At 30.1% G+C, this 22,731-nt stretch overlaps 1 protein-coding gene and 1 long non-coding RNA gene across 2 annotated transcripts in view; one reads left to right on the forward strand and one right to left on the reverse strand.

Moving 5' to 3' along the window:
* Pde11 (Phosphodiesterase 11) overlaps positions 1–22,038 on the reverse strand; it is a 115,575-nt gene extending 93,537 nt beyond the window's left edge. Inside the window, exons 1-2 of the mRNA XM_070107319.1 lie at positions 21,401–22,038; positions 18,953–19,367 (exon numbers count right to left, since the gene is read on the reverse strand). The gene's annotated coding sequence lies outside the window, so the exon portion shown is untranslated. The remainder of the gene's footprint in view (positions 1–18,952; positions 19,368–21,400) is intronic.
* Positions 7,181–8,372, forward strand: LOC138856270 (uncharacterized). Its single transcript, XR_011395427.1, has 3 exons — positions 7,181–7,292; positions 7,411–7,554; positions 7,630–8,372. It is a non-coding gene; the product is annotated as an uncharacterized lncRNA (long non-coding RNA).
* Positions 22,039–22,731: the final 693 nt, after the last annotated feature.

The following is a 22,731-nucleotide window of genomic DNA, read 5'->3' on the forward strand; positions in this document are numbered from 1 at the left end:
ATTATAGAAATTTGCTGTGAAAAAATGCAAGTAATTATTATTTTAAAGAAATGAAAATAGATGAGATAATTGTAGGCTATTAGTTTAATTAATTTTATAATTTCTCTATATTTTTTTTATTTTTATATTTTTTAGTTTTATGATTTTTCTAATTTACTTATTTCTTATTTATATACATATATAAATTTTAATTACATTGAAATGTAACAAATTAGTTGAAACTATCATTTGGCGTAAATTATGAATGACTAACCAGTTTCTTCTCGGAAAATATTTTTTGCTTAACATGTACAAAAAATTGCATAACCTCATATATCATATATAATATTTTGTGAATGATATAAATCAAAATAGTAAATACAAGTGTCACGAAAGGTATTCGTGTCTAATTAAAAACAAAATCATGTGAGTATATATATAATCGCATGCTTTAGTATTTGAATAATAAAATGCCTTTTAAAAGATAAAAAATACTCAGTTAATTGGAATATGATGTGGGTACCATATGTATATAGGTATATTGAGAAATATTGTATATACACCAGCTTATACAGGAAGTGTAAAATTTATTCAGAGTATATGCGTGTGAGGGTTAATTATATGGTATATAAGTAGTATACGTGTACGAGTATATAATATTTCAGCTAAAATTATTTGAAAATTATTCGAAACTTTTCTTTTCCACACATAAATGAATGCACTTACATATATATATAAAGAAGTGTTATAAATATGGCCGGAAGTAAATAAATTGTAGATCACTGTCCAATAATAAAAGACATAATTAAATATTGTATTTTAAACTGTACGAAAATTTTTAAATGATAAATTTCTAATTTGTACCACAATTTTTGAGTAAGCATTGCCCTATTTATGGGTGACGCAAGCAGGCAGCTTTGATTACATACTCTTTGTAGGTTAAGGCGAGCCGAAAAAAAATAGCTATCAAATTTATAGATTAAAATAAACCAATATACAGAAAAAATATCGCTTTGAAAAATTAGTATATTTAAAAGGCTTTAAATACACAGTTATATTTTTGAAGTGAAAAAAATGCCCCTAATATTTTATGAGCGTTGAGACTCCACGTTTGAAATTATGCTAAAACGATTCTAAAGGTTGTGGTATTTTTAATGAGCACAAATATTGTTTAACTGTTATTTATATAGATAAGTTTTAATTCTCTCAGTCTATTGCTCATACTCTACTATTTATGAAGAAAAAACATTAATTCCTGAAAATTTTTTTCCTATTCTCGAACATCTATTTTGAAATTACAAACATATTTCTTTAAATTTTTTATTTATTTCTTACGCAGTTTATTTTGATCAAATTTATTCACTCAAGTTTTATATTTTATTGCATTTTTAATTATTTTTTTTATAGCAGATTAAATAATACATTCCCGTCTCTTTTAAAAAATTATTCAATATTTCTCACTCATTTTCAAACAAATATAAATTTGAGTGTAAATATGCAAGTATTAAAAGTAATTTATTATATCAAAATATATAAAAATAGAAAAAATATACTAAAACGTTTGATAATCAGAAAAAAAAAATATTTCACTAAAAACATTATTAATTTTCAAAAATAATTTTTAAAAAAATATCTATAAACACCATACTTACTTATAAAAAAATATTTTTTTTTATAATATTTTTTTTACCTCATTGGGTTAATGTATTTGTTCTGGAAAAAATCCGTTTCCCTATAGTTTTTTAAATTCATTTCTTAAATGTGTTTTTGATTTTTAAAAATTTTCGATACTGTTCTGCCACTGTTTTATCTCATCAGGTAAAAAATAATAAATTAAAAAAAATTTATTAAAACTGTTATTTTTATTTAATATATTATGTTTTTTTTTTATATTTCACCATTTTTCAGCTTAATTGGATGATACTTCATTATTTCAAAAATATAATGCTTTTTTCCGTAAAATAAATTTATTTTTTTCACTAAAAAAACATCTGGTAAAAGCATTTATTTATATATTGTATATTAATTTTCCCACATTTTTCTACCTACCATAAATACTTCGTATTAGTTATATAAATATTCTTACATAAGAGGCTTCACCCAAATTTCATTTAAAGTTTTGCTTCAGTAGTTATTGCATATACTGTTCACATCAGTCTATATCCTCAAGTGCATGTGTACTTTTACAGAAATACAAGAACAGCGAAAAAACCTCGCTTCCAAACAGAAATTGACACTAATCACCTTTTTTAATGCCAAAAGTATTTATAACGGATGCTGTGCTCGGTACTTTGTTGTGGCTAGTGAACTTTTTGGCTTGGGTGCGCTTTGAAAGTGCCCGTGAAATTTTGTTGCTGGTGTATACCTCACTATTTTTGTAGACCACACAAATCACTTACTTTGCACGCTTTCACAATCGACTATTTAATGCCATTTGGTTGCTAATTGGTTTATTTAAACGATTTCGGTAAATTGTTTTTTCTTATTTTTTTATAGACTTTGCTAAATTTACGCCGCTTGTTACAAAGCGCGCGCGACACAAGGCAATTGCCAAATAATTATACGACTGAGCGAGTGCAGTGCAAAAAATTAAAAGTGACAAAGTTATATATACAAAACAGGAAGAAGAAGAATCACTAGCAGTAAAGAGCAGTAAATATCTGACAATAATACATACATACGTATATCTATATGTGCGCTTAAGCGCCCAAAAAGTATGAAATTCACAGAAAAAACACGAAAAAGTAATCGAACTAAATAATATGAGTATATATGTATGGGTGTAAGCAGTTAGCATAGCAATTCATATATTAGTAGGCGTGTTTCCGCAAAATTTTGTGTGAAGGGTATAAGTAACTAGCGAAAAAAACCCCAGCCAAGAGCGCAAAACACGAGCAGAAATTAGCAATAAATTACATAATTGTCACAAACACAAACAAAAATAGATATACGACAGTAGTGAATATTTGCAAAAACAAAGAACGAACGAAAACACGAAAATAATTTATTAGCAAAAAACAATCACGAGCCTTGCGATTTAAAAACGCTTGTTTATGCTCATACTTAGTTAGTTCCTTAAATACACTTTATTATACCTTGCACAGTGTGTATTAAGTTTGTCCAGCAGGAAACTTCGGAAACGGTATAAAGTATATATACTAGTATACATATATATAAAAGATCAGCGTGATGAACTAAGGCGGTTAAGCCAACGCCCTCTTTATTATAGACGCTATGCAAAAAACTGTGTATTTGTCCAAACAGCCGATTTCGGACTACTTTAACATATAGCTGCCATATAAACTGACTGATAAAAATACTACAAGCTACAATCTTCAAACATATTGCTCGAATCAGACTACTAGAGCAAACAGCTGTCATGCAAAGTGACCCATCAAAATCAAGATTAAGATCTTTAAGTATCCTTTTATGCTATAAGACATGCACCTGTGCAGGGTATTTTAGCTTCGTTGCAGCCGAAATTATTGTTTTTTCATGTTTTCTTTATTATTGATATGTTATTAATGTTTTTTCCTTCCAAATCGCCTACACGTTTTTGTATTTTCGCATTTTCGTAAGCAAATAACGCCAAAGCGCTGCGCTGAATAAATAATACTCTTAATGTGCCACTAAATGCGCTATGCGAAATTAGTACATGAATTGATAATCGTAAAAAATGTTTACTAATGCAATTCATATAATCACGCACATGACTTCGTTTCATAGTAAATTTAATCCGCCCACCGACAAAAAAAAGAAAAAAATTTTAAAACAACGCGAGTGAGCAGAATTAACGATCGACCGGCAGTTGTGTAGGAGGAAGTAAGTATAAACTTGGCAAACGCACTAAGTCTACACGCCCCGCCGGGTGGTGTCAGTGTCAGTGGCAGGCGCTGCTTGTTTGGCTGTTTGGGTGCACGCGTACTTGACCAGTCAATCAAGCGGGTGATTTAGAGCGGGTAGTTGTTTTTTTGTTATTGTTTTCGTTGTTGCATTAACGCAGAGTTTTTTTTTTTACTTCTTCAACTTTTGCTGAGTTCTGCATTTTAATGCAGTCAACAGTGATTTGTGGTTACGTATACGTCATGGCATTCAACAACTTCTTTTCAGAGCAGTGCATGGACATGCATTTGGTATATACTCATGCATATTGCATATAATATATATATAATTGTTAATTGTATGCATATCACGATTTAGGATGCTTTAATTATGCTAAATATTTGTGTGTTGTTGTTTTGAAAATCCTTTAAATTAATTAAACAATTATAACTTTTAAAAGCCTAAAAGATCCAAGATTATACGGGAATGAAGAAAATAAATTAGGAAAAATACGTCAAGATAGATCCGTTATAAGTCTAAAATAATATACTTAAGCCGTTATGGCTACATATTTTTTATAACTGTAATGTGGTTTATAAGTTTACTGTTTAAATAATATAAAAACAAGAAAAAGGGTTTGAGCCGAAGCTATAACACTCTGCAAAAATAAAAAAAATTCCACGCAAGAACTTGATTTTGACCAATCAGTCGGTCACTCACACCCTTTTTCTCTACTCTAATAGTGATCAAGTTCAGTTCACCCAGAAACTTTCCAAACAGCTATTTATAAACAAATATTTACACAAAAATATTATACAAAACTATTAGGCTACAGATGCTTATAACTTGTCGTTCCCTTTTTTTACACATTTACGAATTAATAATTTCAACTTACAATAGGGGCCTTAGTTAAATCGATTAAGGTTGCTTTTACTATAAACATGATCAGGTTTTCAACAAAAACTCATTACTGAGATTTTGAAGCACTTCTGAATAAAATAATATTAATAAAAAGAACTATATATTGAGATACCAGCTTGTCGATAAGGGGGTCAATTACAATGGTTCAAACAGTGTTCATTAATAACAAGAATTGTGCAATAAATTCAGCACGACAGATGCTTGTTTATATTTTTCGTGAGCGGATTTATACGAGGCGTATGAAAGATAATCATTTACAACTGAATTTTGTATACCAAACTGCTACTGCTATACAGTTAGACACCTAAGACGCACTTTTGTTATGAAAATTTTCCATTAACATGTAGATATTTTTTTTAGCGTTTTGTTTTCATTTTTACTTCTGTGTTTTCAGCTACACTTTGCAGCCTATTCATTCATCAAAAAAGTTATGTACACAAGAAAGTTTTCATACTCTAGCAATATGTTGCAAAAAGGTATGAGAGTTTTGTTGTGTTTTATTTTCTATAGGTCCATAGTTTCCTAAAGGGATAGCTGTCAAACTAGCTGTCAAACTAGCTGTCAAAATGAGCATGTGTTTTTGACATTTGGGTCCACTATGCTTACACAAATTACCAATAAATTTATATCTACATTTTCACCCGCAAATCAATTTCAGTGATTTTTTCTGGGTAAAAGTAGAAAATATGCAATCATATTTGAAGTTTCTTAAAGAAACACTTAAGGCTCCCGTGCATTTTGAAAGAAAGACTACCTTGTGTAATTTGCATGCCGCGATCATAATTAGCCTGTACTTTTTTAAGACTAAAAATAGACTCAATGTCAATTGCTAACAACTTCTTACTTCTTCATGTCAATATTATACATATAAGTACTAAATAATTCCATTAGGGTGTTACAGCAAACCATACATCGACAAAATCATAGCGAGAGCAACTAGTAATCATTTCCACTAGAATATTACCCCACCTTAGGCGCTTTTGTTTATGTTTAACGAGTGTGGGACGAACGCAGAAAAACTTTGTTTTCAACTTCTGAAACAATAGCAATAGATAAGTAACCTAGAAGAAGCAGGTAAAAACAAAAATATGCATATAAAGAAGATAGGTAAAGATAGAGAAAATGATAAGATGGGCAATAAACTGTAGACTAATGAAAGTGCGTTTTATCACAAGTGCGTATTATTCGTTGCAACCGAAGTAAACGTTTTTTTATTTGTTTCATTTATCATTGTATTCCATTACCTATACTATTCGGAGCCTATATACAAAGTTATGTGGTACATTTCGTTCAAAAGTATTATATGTACATTTTGTTTTTTTGTTTTTTTGTTTCTCTGCAAAATGTTCAAGTTGAGATTCAATCTGTAACAAAAAATATGTCAGAAGTATCACTTTAAATCTTTTATACTTACGAGCACTTTTATAAGTTCAATGCCATGAACGCAACAATAAAAGAACAAGGCAACTACTTAGAATTTTAACAATACCAGTTTAATTTGCATAAACTGGTTCAAAAGAAATTAAGTATTTTGGCGAAGTCATGCCCTTGTCGATGGAATTCCAGTGTGAATAACGAAAGCATGAGCGTTTTACGATGAAATAATTATATAAAAAAAGGTTCTAATTAATCGCTTGACAAAAATTACGCAAACTAAGATCATCAGGAAAATTTTAACATCAACGACAAAACCTAATCGCCACTTAGCGGCAAATCTTATAAATATTATATATAATACAATTGTATTGTATACATACTCGTATAGGTATAAGTTAAATGAGCTGACTATGAATGACTAGAAACTGAGAATTATGGGGTTTACCTGAACGAATATTTATATTATTTTGTTTAGTAAATTATGTACGACAAATGAAATTTTTTTTTTCATACAGTTTGTCATTAAAATATTGTGCGGAAAATATTATTCATCATATGATTAGGTTACTCATTTTACTGCGAATCTTATCTTGTGTCACTTCGGTTTATCTTGTGCAGCTCAACAAAAAAATATTATAATAAAATAGGTATAGCTACATGCAGTTATCTGTAATAGGCATAATGGATGTGGATCACTGATATCATTATGAGTCACATTCATTTATTAGTCTCAATGTACATTGGCAAGATGATTCGCTCACAATATCTCTAAATGACTGACTGCCCGAAGTTTTAACGAATGATTTATATTATATTTCTATATTATCATATATGGATAAATATATATATGTAAGTATCATGATATCTCTTGAAGGCTTGCTTAACATTTCATATCACTTTAATTCTTTGTATCACTTGTGGTTTTCTTGGTTTCAAAAGCGTCGGGATTATATGTCGAAATAAGAAGGGCCGACGCAATAAAATTGTATATACCCAAGTTCAAGATACCAACACCACGAAATTCTTGTCTGATAGCAAAAATGGAATTTGTCAGTCATATTGCTATTCTTTGATTAAAAATTATGGCTTGTGAAAATTCAGCGGGTAAAATTTCAGATTTGATACTTTTTCTAAATTTTTGTCAGCCTTCGATTTACTAAACCTCGAAAAGCGGCGAATTGAACACATAACTGGTATAAATTCAGTGGACTGGTCTAATTAAATAAAGATAGATTAGTAAATAGTTAATGAGTTCAATAAGTGAATTGACGTAAAATTTAGCAGGATAATTTTGTTCTTACTTTCTCATAGAAATTTTTGTCGAGTGCGGAGAGCTTAAACGCGAGCAGAAAAGTGGCGAATCGTTTATGGTTTATACCATGTTGGCAAATAATTGGAAGTCAACTTTTCCTGCGGTAGAGGAAAACTACGAGCAGTTTCAATAATGTCAGTAAGGTATGTTTGAAACAATTTTATATTCCTAATTGGTTAAAATAAAAGAAAAATAACTATTCCTATTTCAAATAACAGGAAAATGCGTACGCGATTTCACGATCGATTGGAATCGTTCGAGTAGTCAATGATATTTTATCAAACCTGAAGTGATTAACTAAGTATAGTGCAACTTCCTGAAAAAGTGTAAACGTACTATTCTCTAGTGGATCATTGCATTATTTTAAGTTATTTATAATACTCGCACAAAATTACGCAATCAAGAAGTAAGAGATTATATAAAAGTATCATAATCCCTTTTTACATAAATATTTTTTTTCTATGCTATTATTTGTTTAAAATACTACAAATTGTAGCCATTGCGGTTTATATAAGTTCATAGTTGCGCTTTGAGTGCCTATTTAAGTGAGTTTTTTTTCGTCAATGTGGCACTTAAGCACATTATCTATTACGTATTGCGACTATATAGCACTGTATAAAAGCGTTTGAAAATCCATATTTTTGATTTTCTTCAACTTAGCAACTACTTCACTAGCACCTAGTCAATTATATTTAGACGTAAAAATTACTTGAATGTACAAAACCTTCGCATATGTATTTCCGTTTCAAAGGGTCACTAAAAGTGTGAAAATATTTGAATATTTTGTCAATTAGCAACATTGAATATTAGCACAATGGGTAAAAGCAGGCAAATAGAAATAAAGTTGTTTAAGGTAAATATTTTGTATTGCACGAGATCACATGTAGACTATTTGAGTAACACACAAAAAATGTGTTTTTTGTTTACGTCACTATTTTCTTTGAATACAGTGATAGTAATTTTCCAGTTAATTATTAAAAAATTTCGTTATATTTTCAAAATTATTTAATCAAATTTAAGTGTTAAAAATATAAGCATATATTTTTCAAAAAATTATAATTTTTTTGTTTCACTTGATTCGATTTTAGAAATAAAGAAATTGTGTGCTCATTATTTATATATAGACTAAAAGCTAATATGGAATACCTATATTCCGTTTTGCTGTTATTAAACTCCTGCGGCTACCTATTAATTGACTGTAGATTGTAATGAAAAATTCTAGAACTCAAGGTAAATTTTGAAGCTTTAATAGCGTGAAAACATCAAATCTCAATTATATTATTTAGAAAAGAGTCTTAAAATATACATTACATCATGTCTTCTTAGTGCTGAAATCTGCTTAGGGCGAATACTCCCCATTGCTACTGCTTAGTTCCCTGTTGGTTTAACCAAATACGTGTATTTTTTCTTCCATCGCGGCTGTTTTAAAAGAGTGTGGCAGATGATTTGTTGACCTTCCGTTTAACTTATGGAGATTTGATTGCTGTAGCCTCTGGTAGATACTAATTACATGGTGAAAAATGTTACTTCATCGTAATACAAGTGAACAATTATTTAGATTTGCAAGGAGCCTATAAAACATTCATACAATCATTCGTACGAGTATGTTTCGTTATTCCATCTTTGCAACCACTCTCTGAGCGAAAGCAACTCTTTCAGTTACCGTTCACTTCTATTGATTTTAACTGGTACTAGTTCGAGACCTATATAGACATTTACGTCTTCTAAAGTCATATATAAACAGATAAAAGGTAATATTTTATCTGATAAAGGTTTTTGATAACCATTTTATTTGCTTCCATAGTAGAATTTACAAAATATTTTCATTCGTACTGTTTTAGAAAAATTTTGGAGAACTGAAGAAATCGACAATTTTTGGATAGGCATAATTTTTAATAATTTAATTTTCAGATGCTCAGAAGAGTAGAAACTATTAAACGATGAACACGCTCCCTATCTCCTTCTACCTCAAAATCGTGTAATTCTATGGAATTATTTATTTTTCTTTGTTCATTTATTTTGTTTATAAACTCCTAAAATCTCAATTAATAACTGTTAAAAGATTTATATTAATTTTTTTATTAACAAGCTTCAAAAAATGCCTGAAAAGCAGGCTTATTGACTTTAGAGCCTGTACTCCTCTACATGTTGCCCAATTTGTTTCACTTTGCTCCGTTAATATTGTATACTACTAGTCACTAGAATTTGAAGAACCTACTCTCAAGAAGCTAATTTTATAATTTTTGTACATTAACGCATTTAGGTCTAGAACTTTGATATTTCTAGACTTCTAGGCCATACTATTGTGTTTTTGAGTAATCTTAAGCGTTATTTCAGTACCGTCTGAGTAAATATTTTCACTACTTTATTTAACATACAATACATGATATCAATATTTTTTTTCTTAATTCGCCTTTAAAAACCTAAAACAGGTGGCAACATATATTAAAGTATATGCTTGAAGCTTTTGAGAACTTCTTATGCTTATTTAGACACATTTGTTTCCGATTTTTCAAACATTTACCCACTTTTAAGCATTTCATATTTATAATAAGATGGCAACTACATGAAATAATACATGTCTGCTTAAAATCTTAATTTTCAAATTAATTTCATAACACAACTTATGACGCATATGCACTACTGCTGTTCACAGCATTCGGCAAAAGAAGACGTCAGTGCGAGGAAATTTAAATAAATAACATGAAAAATATAATATCAAAAGCAAACAACATTAATTTCGCTTAAAATGCCTAAAAACGCGTATTAAGCACTAAGTTCGCAATGCACACCTCGCACACGCGCATCTACAAATGAACATGCGAATGTATATATATATATATATATATATATGTATGAAAGTATGTATTTATGTGGATATGGATGGATGTATTTAGTATGTATGTAAGTGTGTGCCTATATATATATATATATGCTCATATATATATATATATATATATATGAAAGTATGTATTTATGTGAATATGTATATATGTATTTAGTATGTATGTAAGTGTGTGCCTCACACTAACTACTAAAAGCAAAGTTCAATGCGCAAATAAATAAATGCAAATGTATCATTTAGCACTTTAAGCTGACCAGATGCCGGGTTATTGCCGCTTCACTGCGTTGCCATAAACACATTTGTACACCGTTACACATACACAAAAAAAACACACAGCCACGCACACACATGTGTAACTGCATTAATGCTTGACTGCAGAACACCTTAATTTGATCGAGTCTGTATTGACTGCTTGATTGACTGATTGAATCACTCGTTGTCTGTTTAACTGCCCCACAATCGCAATAACGCATGAGCAAACATCACACATTCATATGTGTGTATGTGTGTATTGGTGTGCGTAATTGGCGTTCGATTCGCAAAGGCCTGTCTACGCGTGGTCGCTTAGCTTCATTAAATCGCCCACAGGGTGTGAATAATGCATGAATAATTTGCAATTTACTTTCTTCATGGTATTTGATTAGCATTGCTCATTTGCAAAAGAAAACAACAACTACACAGCTACAATGCTGTAAAATTCCGTGTAAACGTGTGCAAAAAGGCAAGTGACACTTGTTTGGTTTGGCAAGAAAATATTGATTCTGGTGGATTGTTTATTATGTGCAAGGAAGCTTGCCACGTATTTACATAAAAGTGAACAAAGACTCGCATTGAAGTGCTGTGAATGAACGCAAGTTGTTTTATTTCATTTTATCTTTATTATTTTCGCTTTTGTGGAAAATATTTTTCTTAAAGAATGTAGAAAGGGACCTTTTTGGTAATAGCAAACTGGCTTTTCTACTATAGCCAAACCCTTTTCTGCTATAACCCTCTTACCATTAACGTTTCCACAATAAACCGCATAGTCTCACCTGCGCCTTCTTTAGAAGAGTTGGAAAATCTACTGCAATACGAGAAATAAATGGAGAAGTAAAGAAATTAATCAGAAACTATAAAAAAAAACTTTCTATGCGGAAGGATATCAGAACAGTGCTCTATGTGCCACCTAAGCCATATTTCTTCATCTCTTCGTAGCTCTTTCAAACGGTTTGCACTATAGGCAACAAAAGTAGTGAGGAAATATTCTAGCAAGAGGCATAAATGGCACACACTTTTATGGAAAATAGAGAGTGCGTTCTGTTCTAGTAAATACGGAGCGGAATATTGATATAATACAGAGGACTTCTACACTCCAGCGCTGTATTTAACCGAACAGGGTATACATATTAAATTTGCCACGAAGTCTGTAACACCCAGAAGGAAACTTCGAAGACCCTATAAAACATATGTGTATATTAGCGTGCTTAGCCTGAGGGTAAAATTTGTAGATTATGAAAAAAGAAATTTTTGAAAAAAAAAAATTTTTTTAACATCTAGATTTAACATCCACTCACTTTTAAAGCAAATTGCGAGTTGAAATTTTGTTTGGACAAAAAAAAATTTTTTTGGGTTTAAGCTCTTCACATTTATATAAAAATTACCGAATTCCACAGTTTTTGACTCAAAATTTATTTTAACGCTTAAGGAAAGCATGTTGTCATTTAAGATTTTTTTTTAAAACTCCAATAATGACCATAACAAATTTTTTTAAGTTGATAACTTTTAATTGGCCAGAAAGAGGACTCTCCACAGCTTCTAAAACACTTATCAAAAATTTTTTACGAAATAAAAATTTTAACTCGAAACATACTTTAAAAGTGAGTTGGCCGCCTCTAGATGTTAAAAAAAAATTTCCAAAAATTTTCTTTTTTTATAATCTACAAATTATACCCTCAGGCTAAGCAAACAAATACACCTCGATTTGTTTTGTACTAAATTTTACCACCACACAGCACCGTAATTTTCAATATACACATTCACACGAACACTCACATTTATATGATATATGCAATCAGTGAAATATCAGCATTCTTGAAACGTGTTAAGAATACAAAAGTTTTTTGTTTTCTTTATTATAACCTCATTACACAATTCCCTTTGCCACTTTCGAAAAAAAACCACAAGAATACTTGCAAACTGGTTTTTCAGAAAGAAATCAAACTATTTTTCAACGCCTCTCCTTCACATGCTGAAAGCACTTTTTAGCTTAATTAGTTGCAATTAGACGTGTGAAATACACAACTACAAACAAATACATGCATATGTACACATGTATGTATGTCGGTAACTACGAACTGAGTGAAGATAGACGCAGACGACGCGCTGGAGAGATTGGCATGCCAATTAGCTGTGTGTGTGGCAAGAAACGTGCAAGCATGCTCATATGTTTGCATTTGCGCACACCAACACACACACACATTTATATATTCTCAAATAAATATATGTGCACTTGGAATTAGGCGGCACAGTGGGTAATGGATTACATTACACAAGTGGAATGCGCAGACCGAGATAAGAAATCACTTTTGTTTGCACACTTTGCAAATAGGCGATTGCATTTCGTACAAATTACTATTTAGAAAACTGCTTTGAACACATAATTTTAATCGCATACATATACATACACACACATGTATATGAGTTGCTTAAGTGCGCTTTTAGCTGTTGATCCATACCGTATAGTCATAAGTAATTGAAAAGTAGACACTCAGTAATGCTTCAATTAGTGAACGACGTAAAACCGTATACCGTATCAGCTGATACGACCCATCTTATGAGCGCGCAATATAAATGAACACTCAACACTGCTTCTACCGTCCATAACGTGTGTGTGTAAGTTAATCGTTGGTGACCGAAGGGCAAACGGTACGGTACTGTCGGTAGACAGCCTAACGTTTTAAAGTGTTAAAGATGGTAGCGGTGAAAAGGCGCCCATGTATGCACATAGTTTTCATACATATTTATAGCTTCTACCGTGTGGTGTCACAAATGTCTAATTAATTACCGTGAAAAAAGCGAATTCGCATAATTATCAATGGCGTCATGTGTGCGCTGATAATATTAACATATTGCGGCAATTTGTTATATATCATAATACCAGTATATTGAAAAAATCAAAGAAAGTCACGTTGCGTTGCGAAAAGATTATGATTTTTTCCTTTTTTTTTTGAGTAATTTTTTATTTTATCATTATAAAGTCATCATTATTATAATTTGAACATCGTTTAAATTCTGCATTGGCACGCAAGTATGTTCCGTTAACTCCTAGTGATCCGCTAACAAATAGTTCATCGGAAAAGTTTGGACTATGAACTGGAACGGCAAGGTACACTATATCACTGAGCACAAAAGCGGTTTATTAAAATCCGAAAGATCGTCAACTTCGGCTGCAGCGGAGCTTTAATTTTGATCGGTTTGTATGGATCGAGCAATCAAAAGCATGTTCTTGTATGAATTTTTTTTTTTATATGACGAGATATCTTGACGAAATTTGTACCCTTTCTCTTACCAAAACAATGGAGTGACATCACTACTATCAATTTCGATCTTCAGAGCATGCTCTGGATCCTCAAATAAATTTTCAAATCATCCGAGTTGAGTAAAAATTGTTTTCATAAATTTTCTAGCGCGCTAACAAAAAATTATTATGATATCTTTAATTACAATACTTTGAACGGCGCGGTTTATGAATTATAAAAAAACATTTCTAGCGAATTTAATTTGCTACAAATATAAAAATAAAATTTTTTTCATATAGTGAATACTGAGAATTCTTTTCAATAATATGGAAAATAATAGGAAACTAAAGTCTTTCTATTAATATTATGAGCTCATACTTGGAGAGAATTTTTTTGAGATGTCTACCAACCAATCTTACTAAGACAGAGTAAGTAAAAAAATATAAAAAAAATTTTAATCACGCTAAGAAATACATGTATGTATTATCTATCTCTAATAGTGCCTGTGCATCAATTCTTCTATATGGATATATGGAGGTGTCGTCGAAACATATTTATTTATTTTCATTCTACTTTAAAGTAAAAAGGAATGTTGTTATTATTATGCCACTTGAATAAGTGAATAATAAATTACTTGCTTGTCATGAAAACGAGTAAATTATCTATTTTCAAGTCGCGTACAGACGAAGTCATAAAACAAGCGAAGTAAAGTAAAAATAATTGTGTTGGAGTTGGGAAATAAAAACTGTATTTTAATATTGTTAAGTCTGTATACATATATATATATATACAATATTTTCATTGTAAACACATACAACATTTAACAAAAAATTCGGCATGCTTTCAGTTATAGCGTTTGTTATATAAAAAACAACAAAAAATTTCAAAAAAAAGGTATTTCGACTAATCAGCATACAACTCACATATGCATAAGACATTGTATACATAAGAGAAATTAATGCAGTTCCTAAAAAATTTTTTCATTTCATTTCAAACAAAAAAAATTAAGAACAAGATAAAATCAATTCCATTTGAATTGCAAATTTATTGCAAAAATTCGAATAAGCAAAACTTGAAAAATAAAAACATGAAATTATAAATAATTGTTTGAGTGCAAAACACAATAAGAATACATATTTCACACGTTAAGATATCCATATAATAATAAATAAGAGACATTAAAACACAAAAACGACACTACGAGAAAGCTGCTCCACAAAATCTTCGCTACCGACTACACACATGGCTGTATAGTAGAGTCACATATACTTATGATTATATAATACATTTTGTCTTGCTATCGGATAATCTAACTTACTCTCCCACACTGAGTGCTCATTTTGTATCTTAGAGTTTATTGTATTAATATAATATATATCTAAGATACCAAAAAACCTTTGAAGATCTTTCAGCAACAATGAATTGCTATCATTTCGACCTAGTCTAGCCGAAAACTGGTGAGCTTGTAGGTAACACCCAAAAATTTTTAGCTTAATAGAGATACGGCTAAGTATTTGTATATACCTACAGTACGTTAGATTAGTGCCGTACGTTAGTTCTAGTTCCGAAACTGGTTTCGTTCTGGTGAATTTCTAGACAATACTAGTTTCTATCTTTATACTTCTTTAAAGTGATGCATCTGAAAAGTGTCGGTTTGCAATTTTTGGAGTTATTACTAATTTTAGCTAATGGTATATCAAAAAAATTTGACTGATTTTAGGGACAAGTAACAAGGTTAAAAACTGTGGTTTAGAATTCTTCCATATTCCATAATAGTTTGCCGCAGTTTTTGTCTATTTTAACATTCTACTTATACTTCGTTGGACTAAAAATCATGTAATGAAAAAAGTAATCATTAAGGAACTAGTTTGAATTTCACGCTTCATTATACTAGTTCGGAATTGTTGCTCGCTTATTTGTTATTTATCCACTGAGACATCTACATATGTATAATAAACATACTGCAAAATAAACATATGAAATTTCAAAACTTTTAAACGAATAGCACAAGTTACACTCATACATTCTTACAGCTCGAATCAACTTCTTGCAAACTTTTTAATACATTGTCCAAACTGAGCACTAAGCTGATTGATAGCTGTCCAATAATATAAGAGAAAATTATTGAAGTCAGCAGACGATAGAGAAGCAAAACTATTATTGACTGCCTATTATTTGAACATTTCGTAATAATTTTGACAAGAAATATTTTACTAGTAAAATAATATGTATAACCAAAAAAAAAATTTTAAAAACTGTTTTTCGTCCTAAAACTATTTACGAGCGGTTTCATAAAAATGAATGCAGTGAAAACTGCTTTTAAAATGTTTACCTTTTAATAAAAATATTAACAAAGAAATTACTATTGGATGGAAAAAGCTTGCGTTATGATAGTATATGGGCTCTTGCAGCCCATCTTTTTAACATTGCACACAATTATTCGTCGATTTATTGAGTTGTACTCATTTTCACTGTGAGTCCAAACTAAAATGTGGAAAATTTTGTTATTTTTGAAACTCCACATACATATCCAAACTTTATAGGTATCCGGCAGTATTTTCTGCAACTCATCCATTAAATGAAAATTTATGTACCATATATACACACATATGCCACACACTCATTTCGATCAGTCACGCTGCACTTGCTTTCATACAAAAGTACACTCATGCGCATTTGTTCATTATCTGCCACAATTGAGTAATCAATTTGCATTTGTATAATCAAAAAAGGAATAAAAAGTACAGTTAGTTGCTATTACCCACAATCATATTTACAATCATATAACCAACAATAATTTTTACAATCATATATTCCCACAAACAAGTACTAATGCAAAAAGCGTGTCACGATTAGTTGTGATACTTTGTACTCCGTCGTATTAGCTCAACTAATCGAGTGCAAAGAGAACAAACCGAGTGTTGGCATTATACAGTACTACAATCTAATCTTTGTACAAAACAACATGTCTTATTTCGTATAATAAATATTTGTCACCCTGATACACGTTTTCTAATTATACTACAACTATATAGAAAGCATATTTTTAGTAAACTCAAAACTTCCCAGAGTTTTTTTGCTACCTATAAATCCTCACTTAGTGTTTTATTGTAGAAGCAAAAATAATATTCAAGGCACTTATAAAGTATCATATACTACTAAACGCCGAAGTTGCTCTAAAAAAGTTTGTCAAGTACCGTTGCTTGTTATCAATTTTTTTCTAATGAAATCTTTTGAAAACAAAATATTTTTTAACTCTGATGCTTCATTTTCTAACTCTTTAATATAGAACACCTGACTAAAAACTATTGAAAACATTGACTCCTCTTGAACTAGATAAACACTTGATACCCACAAATATATTAACACTCTAGTGACATTAGTAGCAATTCTTTGTTATTACTGTGTTAAAAATCTTTTCCCTTCTTTGCTATATACAAACTTGTTACACTGATAACGGTATACAAAACGAATACCATTAAAGTAACTATCATCTATGTTTGGTTCTCATAATACCCATATTTTATATTAATCAGTATATTTATGATAAGGAATACAAAACCACTAGATTAAGACTTCATTAGCGCGCTTTAAAAGCATTGAAATAACGGTAGAGTTTACAAAATATTAATGCAATATTACAGTAGCCCAGTAGTAGAAAGCTAAAAAGTAAGTGCAGAAAAAAAGTCTTATGCAGATAGTAACAATTAGTTAATTCCAGCGTTTCCCAAACTACTAATATCCAATATTTATCTAAGCCTCTTTCTTTGCTTTTTGGTTCCTTTTGGTGATTGTGGATATATCTTTTTGATCATTTAAAGGTTATATATTATATTTGTACGCTGTACAATTACATAAAATTGTTTGAGAAAATTGAGCAGCTGTTTTTTAGAACACCTAAGAGTTAAATATTGTTTTTACACTCTATAAAATTATAGTCGTTTTTATATAAATTAGATTTTCTCGACAGAAAACCATTTTATATCTTCAATTATTTTATAGTAATTAATTACAGCGCTTCCCAAACTTTTTCTAGCCTTCTAAATATATGGGAATTCAATACAAATATCTTACTGTTTGAATTTTTTTCGTTATTTTCAGTGATCCCTTCAAAACCACCTAAGGGTTATGTATTCTCTTTACATCCCATAAAATTATGACGATTTTTTTGTAAATTATATTTAGTCCACGGAAAAGTATTTGAAGTTTTTAAATACTTAAAGTTAGTTAATTTCAGTGTTTCCCAAACTTTTAGTATATTTCCGAAATTTTATTTTTTAGGTTCTCTAAAACATGACTCCTTAATCAATTCAAATGTCCTAGTGAATTCTTCTTTTTGTAATTATTAATGGTGATCGAGTAGCTTTCTTTTAGACCCCCGTAGGGTAAAATACAATTTGTTCACCCTGTAAAATTCTAATTCAAAATTCACTGACTTATCAAACTAATCTCGTGCAATTGGTGAGTAAATACAAACGTATTCAAAGCGATAGGACTTTATCGATTTTTTTTTTCCAGACAGATACCATAACTGTTAAATAATATACAACAAAAAAACGGTAACCGAATTCTTAGCTCTCGCAATGCAGTTAATTTTATTGTTAAGAAAAACGTGTACAAGTCTCCAATCTCATAAAAGCTTGTACAGGAAATGTTTTTAGCACTTTTATTTACATATATTGCCAAGTTAAACATAACACAGTTGTTTTCGCAGTGTTTATATGCAATATATGTATTTATATATGTATGACTGTTTAATTAGAGAATAAGCAAACAAAAGCCATTGTGAATATTTGTTTGTTATTGACCCATGTTAGCAGTTAACGATCATTAGTGGAGTACCGTTATTTAGCAAGTCATAAACATTATTTTATAGCGTAGTTTAACAACAACTTTTCTGTGATTAAAAAAAAAATATATAAACAAAAACAAAGCAAAACTTGGTTAATAAACTATAGGCTGAACAAAGACGATGCTCATTAAATCTCCGACCACGTGAAGTCACCTAATGAAATGCATGACCAAATCATTAAAGAAATATTAAGGTATAATATTATTTGCTTGTAATGGAGAACCTGTGCTATAAGTGAGGTTAAGTGGTTTTCGGACGAACTTTATACACACAGAGAGCTTTTATAGTCAGAAAATTTTAATGAAGACCCTTAAGCAATTTATTTACGGCATTTTAAATAATCTCACCTGTTCTACTCGCTGTTTACCGCAAGCTTTCTTCGCTTTGATACAAGAAAAGTATTCTTTCGGTATTTGACACTTTAAATTTGTATAAAAATTGGCACAAAAACACTTTTATTTTTAATATAAATAATCACTCTTTCACTGTGCAATATTTTATAAATTATATGGTTTAATTTTTTTTTATAATTTTTTATAAAACATTTCAAATATACAAGACAATTCAAGCAACAGTACTCTAGAACCGTGTGCTCTCAAATATTTGCAGTAACGGGTTTGAAAGCACTGAGCAACTTGTTGTTGTTTTGGTTATATTAAAGATATTATTTTGTATATTTTATTAATTTTTTTGTTTATATTATATACTTATTTTTAATAGCATTTGCTTGAATTATTGAATTTTATTTTTGATGATAAATATCTGAAAAAATAAAAGAAGAAAAAGATTTATTAAATTTAATTTTCAATCTACATTTCGAAATTAAGTCCATAAAAATAATATTTATTAAAAACTTAATCAACTAAAAATATTTAGAATTATAATTATAGATTTCAAAATATTTAAAAATATACCAGAAAGGTTAAATTAAAAAATAAAAGTGATTTGGAATGGAAGAAAATCGTTTATAACCTTACTCTATTGAGTCATGTGAACTCAAGCATAGACCTCAGATATATAATAGTTATAGTTTTATGAGTTCTAATACACCAAGTTCGCTCCAACCAACTTGTTGAAGAAAACTGCTTCAGAATTTCTATAAATTTATTTTTCGAATTTCATTTGGTTGACACTTGACGCGTAAAAGACACAGCTCGTCAAAACTATTTTATTATCATAAATAATTGAAAGTCTCTGCCATAAACAAATTAATTGGATACGCAGTCATATTGGATTATCATACTATTTTTTCCTAAGCAAGTTTTTTTAAAAAGTCACCAACTTATCGAACCATCCTCGTATTTACAGTTTTATTAATGCATTTTGCCAAATCTTTATAACTGCTTAGATAAAACGTTTATTTTTAGCTAACAAACTTCATTCCACCTAATGCTTTCATTTTAAAATTTTTGTCTTAAATTCCTTTTTTTTATCCTGAACGTGATATACAGAGTTTGCCACGAAGTTGTAACACCTAGAAGTAAACGTCGACGACACTATAAAATATGTATATAAATGACCAGTCAATTTAGCCATGTGCGTCTCTCTGTATGTCTCTCTATATATACGCGAACTAATCCCCCAAATTTTGAGATATTAGTCTGAAATGTTGCACACGTTTCTTTATCACAACAAGCTGTTCATTTGTTGGAATTACCTATATCAGACCTTTATATCCTATACATTATGATGGAGCGAAAAAAAAAAATTTTTTTTGCTTAGCCTGCGGGTAAAATCTGTAGACTATAAAAAAAAAAAAATTTTTGGACAAAAAAAAAATTTTTTAACATCTAGAGACGGCGCTCTCAGTTTTAAAGTACATTTCGGAGTTGCTACACGTGCTGACGTATTAAAATCGAAAATCTTGCATGGAAACTTTTTAAGTGTGAATGTATCATAGCTTCGGTGCAGCCGATGTTAACATTTTTTCTTGTTTTATAATATTTTATATTTTAATAATTTATTTTATTAAATATTTATATTTTTATTTTCCCGTTGCTGATTTTTTTCATTTGCGTTCTTTAATTGTCGCAGACGTTTTTCTTATTATCGCATTGGTTGTTTTTATGTTGTTTTTGTACTTTCTTATATACAGATAAATACTTTTATTTCTTTTTTTTTTGCAATTCCTCACTTTTCCGCTTTCGCCTTGTCTCTAACAAACGCTCATCATCAGCTGGATGAATCGCAAGTAAAATCCCTCTAAGTATTTTTATTTTTGTGTCACAACTGGTTTTTCGGCACTCTTTCTTCTACCCATATGTATATACATATAACATAAAAAAGCCTTTAATTCATTAATTTAAAAAAGTTGTTTTTTTATTATATAGTAATTTATCGCTTTTCTGCCCATTAATGAAATTCGCTGTGTTGACGCACAAATTAATTAAAGCAAATTCTGCTTACGTTAATAGATATCGGATGTGGCATAAATTTCTCCTCTCTTTGTTTTTGTAGTATTATATTTTTTAGAAGATTTTTTGTTTGATTTCTGCTTACTTATTCTGCATTAAGAATTGGGAATACTTTTTAATTTTTTAACTTGTTGTATTTATTTAGTATATATGGTTTATATATATTATACAAAAATATGTATTTTAAAATTCCCTACACATGTGTCAATTGCAGATACTTGACTCATAAGCAGCCATTTCACCATATCAACAACTATGTGTATGGTATATCTAAAGATTTTAGTTTCTTTCTTGTATTATATAATGAAGACTGCCAGTAACATAGACTTGATCTAATACCTATATAAATTTTACACTTTTTGTTTTTACTTCCGAACTCACCAATTTACTCGAATGCTGTTTTGTTGGTTTTCTTGTTGCTTTTTTAGCGACCACTGCACTTTAACTTATTTTGTGGAGTTACTACTTTTGCAGCTTCTTCTTTGAGCCACTGCTTTGTGTTCCACTTCTTTGGTGCCCTACTACTCGCACAGCACTCTATATACACTCGTGCAAATAAATATATAAAACATATATTTGCTTTTTATATATACTCATATGCACACTGCATTTTGATTAACGATATTTCTTATTTTTATTATTATTATTTTTTCTTCAAATAAATTTTGATTACCACAACTTAAATGGGTTATCGCTCGAAAGTTCCAAGCACGCAATTTGCTTATGGCCTGGCGTCCACGACTCGATTTGCAAACACTCTAAATGGTTTGGAGAAATTACTATTTCTTCATATTCAACTTTTGCACTCCTTCATAACACACTTTATTTTATTTTTACACCTTTTTTCGCTTTTTATTCGAAATATTTTCTTCAGCGAGAAGTTCACTGCACAAATTCGAACGAAAAGCCAACTAATAAAAATACAAAAAAAAAACTTCAGAATACTCGTTATTATTTTGACGATTTTGTGCCGTTAAATGGATCGAACCACCACCTGCACGTTACGATTCACGAGCGCAAACTGATCGCCCCAATGTGGCGGCAAACTGTTGGTGCCTATTGTTGATGTCAGCGTCGCTCTTTTGTCGTTTACTTGGGTGATTCGTGAGCGTCAGCTGTCTGGCGGGTTCTTTCACCATATATTAGTAGTATACGTAAATGTATTTAATTTTTATTGTTTTTTCATTTGTTATATCAGTGTGTTTGCGCTTGTCGTGCCCTGAGTAGCCCCTTGCTCTGCACTTAGAAAGCACCAAGTAAAATGTTTTCTGCTGTAGTGTAGTGATATATGAGGTTGATTTCACGTACGATTATATCAGTTGTAGTTATAAGAGAGTAATGCTGATTTAAGAGATTGTATTAAGAATTTAAGAGAAATGAAATAGCTTCTAAACCGAAAGGACCACAAAGGCTGTTAACACAGTATTGAAATTATAGTGATTAAATAGTTTTGCAGATATTTTTAATAATAATATAATTTATTTTGATCATTTTAGATGTAAAGATACTCTACTAAAAAAATGTCCACTAAATATTTTGGAAAAATAGTCTGTCGAAGGTCTTGAACTGAAAAGTCCGTCATGTTTTTGAAATATACATAATTTCTCATTTGAAGTCTGAAATAAAGTTTATGACTACTACACTGCCTTCAAATCAGATATAATGCAACTTTTTCTGATATGATCTCTCTCTGCAACCATAGTCTCCATATC

Source organism: Bactrocera oleae, chromosome 3, assembly GCF_042242935.1.
Source record: "Bactrocera oleae isolate idBacOlea1 chromosome 3, idBacOlea1, whole genome shotgun sequence".
Classification (NCBI taxonomy): domain Eukaryota; kingdom Metazoa; phylum Arthropoda; class Insecta; order Diptera; family Tephritidae; genus Bactrocera; species Bactrocera oleae.